Source organism: Portunus trituberculatus, chromosome 31 (genome assembly GCF_017591435.1).
Source record: "Portunus trituberculatus isolate SZX2019 chromosome 31, ASM1759143v1, whole genome shotgun sequence".
NCBI lineage: Eukaryota > Metazoa > Arthropoda > Malacostraca > Decapoda > Portunidae > Portunus > Portunus trituberculatus.
In genome coordinates, this window is record NC_059285.1 from 3,881,434 (window position 1) to 3,891,621 (window position 10,188).

At 39.8% G+C, this 10,188-nt stretch overlaps 1 protein-coding gene across 3 annotated transcripts in view; it reads left to right on the forward strand.

The window, feature by feature from the left end:
* The window catches only part of LOC123511260 (SH2 domain-containing protein 4B-like), a 100,534-nt gene that overhangs the window by 64,535 nt on the left and 25,811 nt on the right, over positions 1–10,188 (forward strand). The gene's annotated exons all lie outside the window — the stretch shown is intronic.

The window sequence follows — 10,188 nt, forward strand, 5'->3', positions numbered from 1 at the left end:
TCTCTCTCTCTCTCTCTCTCATGCGTTCTCACGTCCTCCTTAAGATAACGTTTTCCTTTCTTATATAGAAGGAAACACACACACACACACACACACACACACACACACACACACACACACACACGGGTTAATATGCATGTTCACGTATTTCTAGATAAGACTCTCTCTCTCTCTCTCTCTCTCTCTCTCTCTCTCTCTCTCTCTCTCTCTCTCTCTCTCTCTCTCTCTCTCGCGCGCTAATGAAGAGAGACATACATATATGCAAACATACATGCATACTAACATTTTTATAGAATGTTAATATATGTGTTTGATTTTATTAGTGTGTGTGTGTGTGTGTGTGTGTGTGTGTGTGTGTGTGTGTGTGTGTGTGTGTGTGTGTGTTTGTTTGTTTGTTCTTGGCTCTTAAACCTAATCACTTTATCAATCAGGAGTTCCTCAATCGACACACACACACACACACACACACACACACACACACACACACACACACACACACACACACAACCTTCATCTCTACTGCATTATGATTCACCACGTCTAGAAATTATAATCAAATAAATAAATCAACCAGTCCATCCAGACATCAATCCATCACCTTTTTTTTTTTTTAATTTGGCAACCTTTAAATTGACCATCACCCTTTTTTTTATATAATATAAGAGGGAGAACAATCAAGGCCAAGAAAAGATTAATATTAGAAAAAAAAAGGCCCAGTTGAGTTGTAGTCTCCATAAAAAGAATCAAAATTGAGTCAAAATTTGCTTGTCTTAAGAAAAAAAAAATGTGAATAAAAACTAAGGAATGTGGAGAGATAGGAATGCACTGTCCAATTTATTTATTTATTTATTTATTTACTTATTTATTTGTTATTTATTTTTCATACATATATAAAAAAAAAGGTGATGATTTTGTCTTCTTTTGTCTTTTCCTTATTTGTCATCTTTTATCTTTTCCTTTTATTCTTTTTTTTTTTTTTTTTCTCATCAATTATTGCTTTCACTTTCCTGTTTCTCTCCTTGTTTCATCTATTTTTGGGAGAGAGAGAGAGAGAGAGAGAGAGAGAGAGAGAGAGAGAGAGGCAAGGTCATTTGAACCATGTGTCTTCCTTCTTATATTCTCTCTCTCTCTCTCTCTCTCTCTCTCTCTCTCTCTCTCTCTCCGCTCCTTGAAATGTTTATGTGCATTGCGTGGGCAGCTGGAGAGAGAGAGAGAGAGAGAGAGAGAGAGAGAGAGAGAGAGAGAAGGCATGCTGGGAGTAACGGATGGAGAGATGGAGAGAAAAACGGGTGAGGGGAGGAATGGAGGTAAGAAGAGGTGAGGGAGAGAGAGAGAGAGAGAGAGAGAGAGAGAGAGAGAGAGAGAGAGAGAGAGAGAGAGAGAGAGAGAGAGAGAAGAAAAACACATCAAGGGGAGAGAGAATGAGGGAGAGAAACAGCCACAAGAGGAGGAGGAGGAGGAGGAGGAGGAGGAGGACAGGTGGAGAGGAGGAGCCGTATCTAAGAGAGGGAAACCAACGTCTTTCCTTATAAGGTAGAAACACAGCAGTCGTCAATCCGTGGTGGTAGTGGTGATGGTGGTGGTGGTGGTGGTGGTGGTGTGCTTAGGTTAGGTTAGGTTAGGTTAGGCTTTGGTTAGGTTACGGTATGGCTGTGGTTCTTGTAGAAACGTGATGGTATTTTGTGGTGGTGGTGGTGGTGGTGGTAGTAGTAGTGGTGACAGTGGTAGTAGTGGTGGTGGTGGTGGTGGTAATATTTGACATGCATATCGAGAGAGAGAAACCTTTCAATATTGCGTGTAAATGCTCTCTCTCTCTCTCTCTCTCTCTCTCTCTCTCTCTCTCTCTCTCTCTCTCTCTCTCTCTCTCTCTCTCTCTCTCTCTCTCATGACATGCACATTTCATCGTGAGAGAGAGAGAGAGAGAGAGAGAGAGAGAGAGCATCCCACCTAAAGATAAATTTAAACTGTAATAATTTCGTCTTACAACTCTCTCTCTCTCTCTCTCTCTCTCTCTCTCTCTCTCTCTCTCTCTCTCTCTCTCTCTCACACACACACACACACAAGCCAAAATAACACTCAATAACATGTATACCAAATTACTGTCACTTTCTTCAGCCATATCACCGCATAACGCGCCAGATGGTCACAGGTGGGCCGAGTAACGCCTGGGGGTGACGCAAGGCTATCACGTGACTTGGGTAGCGCTTGACCTGACCTCGGGCCTACCCAAGCGTTACGGAAGAAAGTGGGAGGAGGGGAGGAGAGATGGGGTAGGTTGGGAGATGTGATGAGGGGGGGTATGGATTGTTGCTAGAGTGGTGTGTGTGGGTGATGAGGAAGTGGTGGTGGTGGTGTTGGTAGTTGTGGTGGTGGTAGTAGAAATAGGTGTAGTAGTTGTAGTATTAGGGCTTCTTCATCGTCTTCTTGTTCTTTTTCTTATCTTTTCCTTTTTTTCTATTCTTTCTCTTCTCTTTTTCTCTTTTTCTTTTATTTTTATTTCTGTCTTTTTTTGTTAATTTTCCTTTCTCTTTCCTTTCTACCTTTACTTCTCCTCTCTTAATTTCTCTCCTCTCCTTTCCTTTCCTTTCTTTTCTTTTCCTCTCCTCTCCTCTCCTCTCCTCTCCTCCTCTCCTCTCCTCTCCTCTCCTCTCCTCTCCTCTACTACTACTTCAACTATTAATCTACTATTACTATTACCACCACCACCACCACCACTACCACAACTACTACTACTACTACTACTACTACTACTACTACTACTACACCATTACCGGTATCACAACCACACAAAATCACCGTCTGAACCACCGAATCCCACTCAGAACTGGTCTAATCCTTTTATAAGATGTTTCAACCCTCCCTGCCAAACCTATAAGAGGATCTGAACCTCCGTGGCGGTCATGCGTGGAAGCCAAACCCTTTTATCTACGCTTGCGCCGCCTCATCGTGTCCATCCAGTCTTACCACTACCACCACCACCACCACCACCACCACCACCTCACTGCTCTCTCTCCTACCATCCCCTTCACTACTACTACTACTACTACTACTACTACTACTACTACTAGGACCCATTTCCATCCACCTGTTTCCTCATCCACTCCTTCCTTCGTCATCCACCTGCTAAGATTGAAGGGTTGAGTAATGAACGAATGGTATGAGAGAGAGAGAGAGAGAGAGAGAGAGAGAGAGAGAGAGAGAGAGAGAGAGAATGAAATAAGTAATAAAATCCTACTTCAAATAATGAAATAAGTAATAAAATCCTACTTCAAATAATCTACTCAACGTAAAAAAAAAAATGAAGAAAACAGAAATAGAAAGAAAAATCAAATAAAAACTAGGAAGAAGATAAAAGTAATAAGAGAAAGAAAGATAGATGATAAAAAAAAAGAAAAGAAAAAATAGAGGAAGGGGAGAGAAAGATGCAGCCTCCCACACCACGCCTGCTGTGTCGAGGATGTAACGCAGAGGGGAGGCTGCGATGCTGTGGGTAAGCTGTTTAACCCCTTCAATACTGGGAGACATTTTTACCTTGAGATTTGTGTACGATTAGACCGTTTTATTGGCATTAGGAAGGGTCTGTGGAGGTCAGAAGATTAGTGGCCACAGTCTTCACTATTTTAATCCCCCACATGAGTTTCTGAAGCTGTATAGAATGACCAGATAGTAAGCAGAGTGAATATGGAAACGCGTCATGGTAGTGAAAGAGTTAATGCCCCGATGGATGGATCAGCTCTCACGCCTCCGTCTGGTAAAAGGATTGGCTGTGATGGGACATGATTGATTTACGAGAGTTTTGGGTGTGTTTGTTAGTTTGAGATTGACTTTTGATTTCTTTCTTTCTTTTCTTTCTTTTTTCTTTTTTTTCTTTCTGCTTTTGTTTTTTTTCATTCTTTCTTTTCTCTTTTTTCTTTTGTTCTTTCGTTCGTTTGTTATTTTTTTATGATTTTCTTTATTCTTTTTTCTTTTCTCTCTTTCCTTCTTTCCTTCTTTTCTTTCTTTCTTTCTTTTTTCGCTCTTTCTTTCTCTCTCTCCTTCTTTCTTTCTTAATTTCTTTCTTTCCTTCTTTCTTTCTTTTTCTTTATTTTTCCCCTTTTTTGTAAGACTCAATAAAAAGCAAAATAAAAGTAAAGGCCTACAGAGGTACCAATCCCTTTCTTTTCTATCTTTCCTTCTTCCTAGAGCTGTATAAAATCACCAAATAGTAACCAGAATAAGTATGAAAAGTGCGTCTTGGTGCTGAAGGGGTTAATCTGTGTAGTGAGTAAATGAGTGAGGTAAGTAGATCATTAGTTAGTTACTGTGGTGGTGGTGGTGGTTAATGTAGACCGTATTAGTACAGTGTGGTAGGATTTCATTTATTTGTGACAGATTGAGTTAATTAGTTCATTGTTTAGTTAGTTCTTGTGGTAGTGATTAATGGAGAGTGTTGGTGTAGTGTGGTAAAGCTTTGTGTGGTGATGGTGATGAGGTACGGCTGGTGATGATAATGTAGGCGCAGCAGTGGTGGTATTGGTGGTGGTGGTGACATTAGTGTTGTAGGTAGGTGTGGCGGTGATGGTGGTTGCGATATGAGCCACGTAAAAACAACACCTATTTAGCATAATAATAACTCCGCCGTGTATCAATGTCCCTCCTTGACAGTTCAGCCCACAGCCCAATTAAGTAGTTTGTCCTGAGTGTTGAACTAGGTGGACAGGACTCGCTTATCATCAAACATTACTTTTATCATCATCATCATCATCATCATCTTCTTCTTCTTCTTCTTCTTCTTCTTCTTCTTCTTCTTCTTCTTCTTCTTCTTCTTCTTCTTCTTCTTCTTCTTCTTCTTCTTCTTCTTCTTCTTCTTCTTCTTCTTCTTCTTCTTCTTCTTCTTCTTCTTCTTCTTCTTCTTCTTCTTCTTCTTCTTCTTCTTCTTCTTCTTCTTCTTCTTCTTCTTCTTCTTCTTCTTCTTCTTCTTCTTCTTCTTCTTCTTCTTCTTCTTCTTCTTCTTCTTCTTCTTCTTCTTCTTCTTCTTCTTCTTCTTCTTCTTCTTCTTCTTCTTCTTCTTCTTCTTCTTCTTCTTCTTCTTCTTCTTCTTCTTCTTCTTCTTCTTCTTCTTCTTCTTCTTCTTCTTCTTCTTCTTCTTCTTCTTCTTCTTCTTCTTCTTCTTCTTCTTCTTCTTCTTCTTCTTCTTCTTCTTCTTCTTCTTCTTCTTCTTCTTCTTCTTCTTCTTCTTCTTCTTCTTCTTCTTCTTCTTCTTCTTCTTCTTCTTCTTCTTCTTCTTCTTCTTCTTCTTCTTCTTCTTCTTCTTCTTCTTCTTCTTCTTCTTCTTCTTCTTCTTCTTCTTCTTCTTCTTCTTCTTCTTCTTCTTCTTCTTCTTCTTCTTCTTCTTCTTCTTCTTCTTCTTCTTCTTCTTCCTTTGTCTGTTCTTTTCTATTCCCCTTTCTTCTTTTATCATTCTTCTTTATTTCAAACACTCTTTAACACTATTTTCCTTCCTTCCCTTCCTTATCTTCTCTCCTTCTCCATTCCTTCGTCAGTTACCTCTCTTCCTTCCTTTTATTTCTCCTATTCCTTTCCCTTACCTATTCTTTATCAATTTCTCCTTCATTTCCTTCTTTTCTCCTCTTTTCTTCCATCTCTCCTCTCTGTTTCTCTCCCTGTATATCATTTCTTCCTTATTCCTACTTTTCTCCCATATTCCTTCAATTCCTCCTTCACTTCCTCTATCCTTTCCTATCTCTCCATCTATTCCTCCCCCACTCCTTCCTATCTCTTCCTGTCTTCCTTGTACCTAATACTCCCTAGCTCCCTTCGTGTCCTTCACTCCTCCTCCTCCTCCTCCTCCTCCTCCTCCTCCTCCTCCTCCTCCTCCTCCTCCTCCTCCTCCTCCTTGTCTTACCTTGACTGTCTTAAATGTTACTTTTTTGCCACAATAAGGAGAGAGAGAGAGAGAGAGAGAGAGAGAGAGAGAGAGAGAGAGAGAGTGTGTGTGTGTGTGTGTGTGTGTATGGTGTACAGTACCGAAATAAAAATATTGCAAAGGTATAGAGAGAGAGAGAGAGAGAGAGAGAGAGAGAGAGAGAGAGAGAGAGAGAGAGAGAGAGAGAGAGAGAGAGCATGGTTTACAGTACCGAAATAAATATATTGAAAAGTGGAGAGAGAGAGAGAGAGAGAGAGAGAGAGAGAGAGAGAGAGAGAGAGAGAGAGAGAGAGAGAGAGAGAGAGAGAGAGAGAGAGAGAGAGAGAGAGAGAGAGCAAGCATGGTGTACAGTACCGAAATAAGAATATTGAAAAAGTGGAGAGAGAGAGAGAGAGAGAGAGAGAGAGAGAGAGAGAGAGAGAGAGAGTATTCGTGATAGTCTTGAGTTAATGAGAGTGTAATTTGCGCCATAATAGTTTTGGTTGAGCGTTAATGGGTTAATGGGTGGCTGTTTGGCGCCATTATGCCTTCAATACTCTCAGACGGCGCATCTTTCACTATTTTAAAGAGAGAGGGATTGTGTCTTTAAGTATTTTAGATTGTGGTTTAGTAATGATGGTGTTGTTGTTTTGGTGGTGGTAATGGTTGTGGTGGTGGTAATGATGGTGGTGCTGTTTTGGTGGTGGTAATGGTTGTGGTGGTGGTGGTGGTGGTGATGGTGGTGGTGGTGGTGGTGGTGAGGAGAGATAATAATGGTGATGTAAAGCTTGAAATTGAAAGGTGTACATATTGTAATACTTGAAAAAAAGAGGTGTAGGATATGGTGTTGCAGTGATGTTGTTGTTGTTGTTGGTGGTGGTGGTGGTGGTGGTGGTAGTAGGGGTAGTAGTGGATGTTGATGCTGCTGAAAATAAAATATAAAAAAATATAGTATCGCTCCGTAACTCCTGATTATAGAATTACATCAAAACAAGGTAACATTAAAATGAAAAGATGGAAATAACACAAGAAAAGCATAACCCAATTTTTAAAAGAATAACAAAGCAGGAAAAAAAGTGTTGGAACTACTAACATGTACACATCCTAACATTTTAAAAGAGGTTGTATGTTCTTGTTTGGATGTTAAGACACCTTCTGACATTTGAATAAGGGAGGAGAGCACTTTCAAAATTGTCTGAATAAAGATGTTTACTGTATGTTTATTAGTGTGTTGTCCTTCATAAATCTCTCTCTCTCTCTCTCTCTCTCTCTCTCTCTCTCTCTCTCTCTCTCTCTCTCTCTCTCTCTCTCTCTCTCTCTCTCTCTCTCTCTCTCTCTCTCTAAATGTTAGTTATCGTGTGCTAGTTAAAAAATTTGAGACTAAGATAAGTAGCAGTAGTAGTAGTAGTAGTAGTAGTAGTAGTAGTAGTATGCATGTATGTACAGTATGTTTTGTAGATGTGATAGTAATACCAACCACCACCACCACCACCACCACCACACAATAAACCTCCATCACTAACCTTGGCCTTCCTTTACATGCCTCGGACCACCAACCCTGTCCCTCCCTACCACCTCCACCACCACCACCACCACCACCACCACCTCGCCAGCCTAGCCCAGCCCGTCCCGTCAACCTTGAATTTCTCTCCTTATGTGGCGTTACAGCCGGCCGCGCGCCACCTGGGAGGGTCGCAGCGGGTCAGGAGCCTTGATTGTAAACAGGAGCTCGTGGCGGGGGTCAGATAGAGGTCAGGAGAGGGTCAGGGCGCGGGGAATTATGGAAAGTTGTCGTGGATTAAATATAGAACCTGAATGATGCTTGGAAGTGTGTCTGGTGAGGTGAGGTGAGGTGAGGTTAAATTTGGTTAGGTTAAGTTTGGTTTGAGTAGATTTGATTAAGATAAATTAGGTTTGATTATATATTTTGTTTATTCATGTATTTTTTTCTAAGTTAGGTTTAGTTAGTTTTTTTTTATGTGTCTGACTTGGTTTGCTTTGGTTTACTTTGGTTATTAATATTATTTTTCGTCGTGTTGGAAATCGTGAAACTTTTTGTTCCCGTCACGTGACCATGACAGGGAACACAATGCATAATAGAAGAAACCAGTTGGGGCACTTAATATGTAACACTACCAATATACAAAATGAACGTATCGAAGTGGGTATTATTGTCAAAGTTTACTGTGCTTATTGACTCATGAACACCTGTCAGTCATGCACGCTTATCAACAGGTGGACTATACGAGTACGTGGGAATATGTATTAAACAACAGGTGAGCGAATGCAATCAAGCTAATGTAGTTATAGATAGTGTTTATTAATCTATGTAGACTTGCCAGCAACTAATCAATAAAGAACAGGATAATTTGTTGACTATAGCAACATGTGGAGTGAATGAAGCCGTACCGTCATAGAAATTAAGCATTCAGAACCTGTTAGTAGATAATTATAGATGGAAAGATAAGATCATTAATTCAGCACAACGGCGTGTAGACAGTGTAACAGTCCATGAAGACTTGTTCACACCTAATTACAGATAGAATGATGATTTAATAAGCTGAACAACGCGTGTACTTAACGAAACAGTATCGACACATAAATCAGCCTCATGAAAACCTGTTAGCAGATAATTGAAGATAGAAAGATTGGAAATATATAAACCACAACCACGCAGACAGTAAATCAAAAGTGTGGGCCTAACCTAACGTAAATTAACCTTACTAAACTTACCTAACATAATCGTAACAACATAACATAAATTTACATAAACCTAATCAAACATACCTAACATATCCTAACATAACAAATTAACCTAATTAAACATACCTAACGTAAGCTAACCTAACCTAACCTAACCTAACATAAACCAACCTCATCAGACATACCTAAACATTAACCTAACCTCACCTAACCTATATTAACCTAACCAAACAAACCCAACAGTAAACCAAACCTAACCTAACCCAACTTAACTACGTACCCAACACTTCCTCCACTTCTTTAGATCATAACTCCCTCCTCCTTCCTTCTCATCCACCATATCATCCACATCTTTCTCATTACAGTCTATACTCAAATATTTCCCTTTCCCTCTCATTCACCTTTTCATGTAACCCTTAACCACCATATTGACTTATCACAAAAGGCAAAGCTTCTAAACACACATCAGGTGAACCTGGGCCAGGTGAGGTGAGGTGAGGTGAGGTGTGTTCATTCATGTTCATTCATCTCGTGCTCCATTGAGAGAAAGTGACGCAAGATGGGACTCGTTCTAGTGTGTGTGTGTGTGTGTGTGTGTGTGTGTGTGTGTGTGTGTGTACAAGGTTTGTGGTACGGTGTGGGGAGGGTTGGGGAGAAGGGGTGGGGGTAGGTACGTACTAGTTACATCTGATGGGGAAGGTATAGGGTACATGTGTGAAGGTTTGAGGTGTTTGGTGGTAGTGGTGGTGGTGGTGGTTGGTGGTGGTGGTGGTTGGTGGTATTTTTCTTTTTTCTCATTATTTTTCTTTTTCTTCTTTTTCTTCTTTTTTTCATCATTATCATCATCATCATCATCATCTTAATTTTCATCATCATCATCATCATCATCATCATCTTCTTCTTCTTCTTCTTCTTCTTCTTCTTCTTCTTCTTCTTCTTCTTCTTCTTCTTCTTCTTCTTCTTCTTCTTCTTCTTCTTCTTCTTCTTCTTCTTCTTCTTCTTCTTCTTCTTCTTCTTCTTCTTCTTCTTCTTCTTCTTCTTCTTCTTCTTCTTCTTCTTCTTCTTCTTCTTCTTCTTCTTCTTCTTCTTCTTCTTCTTCTTCTTCTTCTTCTTCTTCTTCTTCTTCTTCTTCTTCTTCTTCTTCTTCTTCTTCTTCTTCTTCTTCTTCTTCTTCTTCTTCTTCTTCTTCTTCTTCTTCTTCTTCTTCTTCTTCTTCTTCTTCTTCTTCTTCTTCTTCTTCTTCTTCTTCTTCTTCTTCTTCTTCTTCTTCTTCTTCTTCTTCTTCTTCTTCTTCTTCTTCTTCTTCTTCTTCTTCTTCTTCTTCTTCTTCTTCTTCTTCTTCTTCTTCTTCTTCTTCTTCTTCTTCTTCTTCTTCTTCTTCTTCTTCTTCTTCTTCTTCTTCTTCTTCTTCTTCTTCTTCTTCTTCTTCTTCTTCTTCTTCTTCTTCTTCTTCTTCTTCTTCTTCTTCTTCTTCTTCTTCTTCTTCTTCTTCTTCTTCTTCTTCTTCTTCTTCTTCTTCTTCTTCTTCTTCTTCTTCTTCTTCTTCTTCTTCTTCTTCTTCTTCTTCTTCTTCTTCTTCTTCTTCTTCCCATTATCATTTA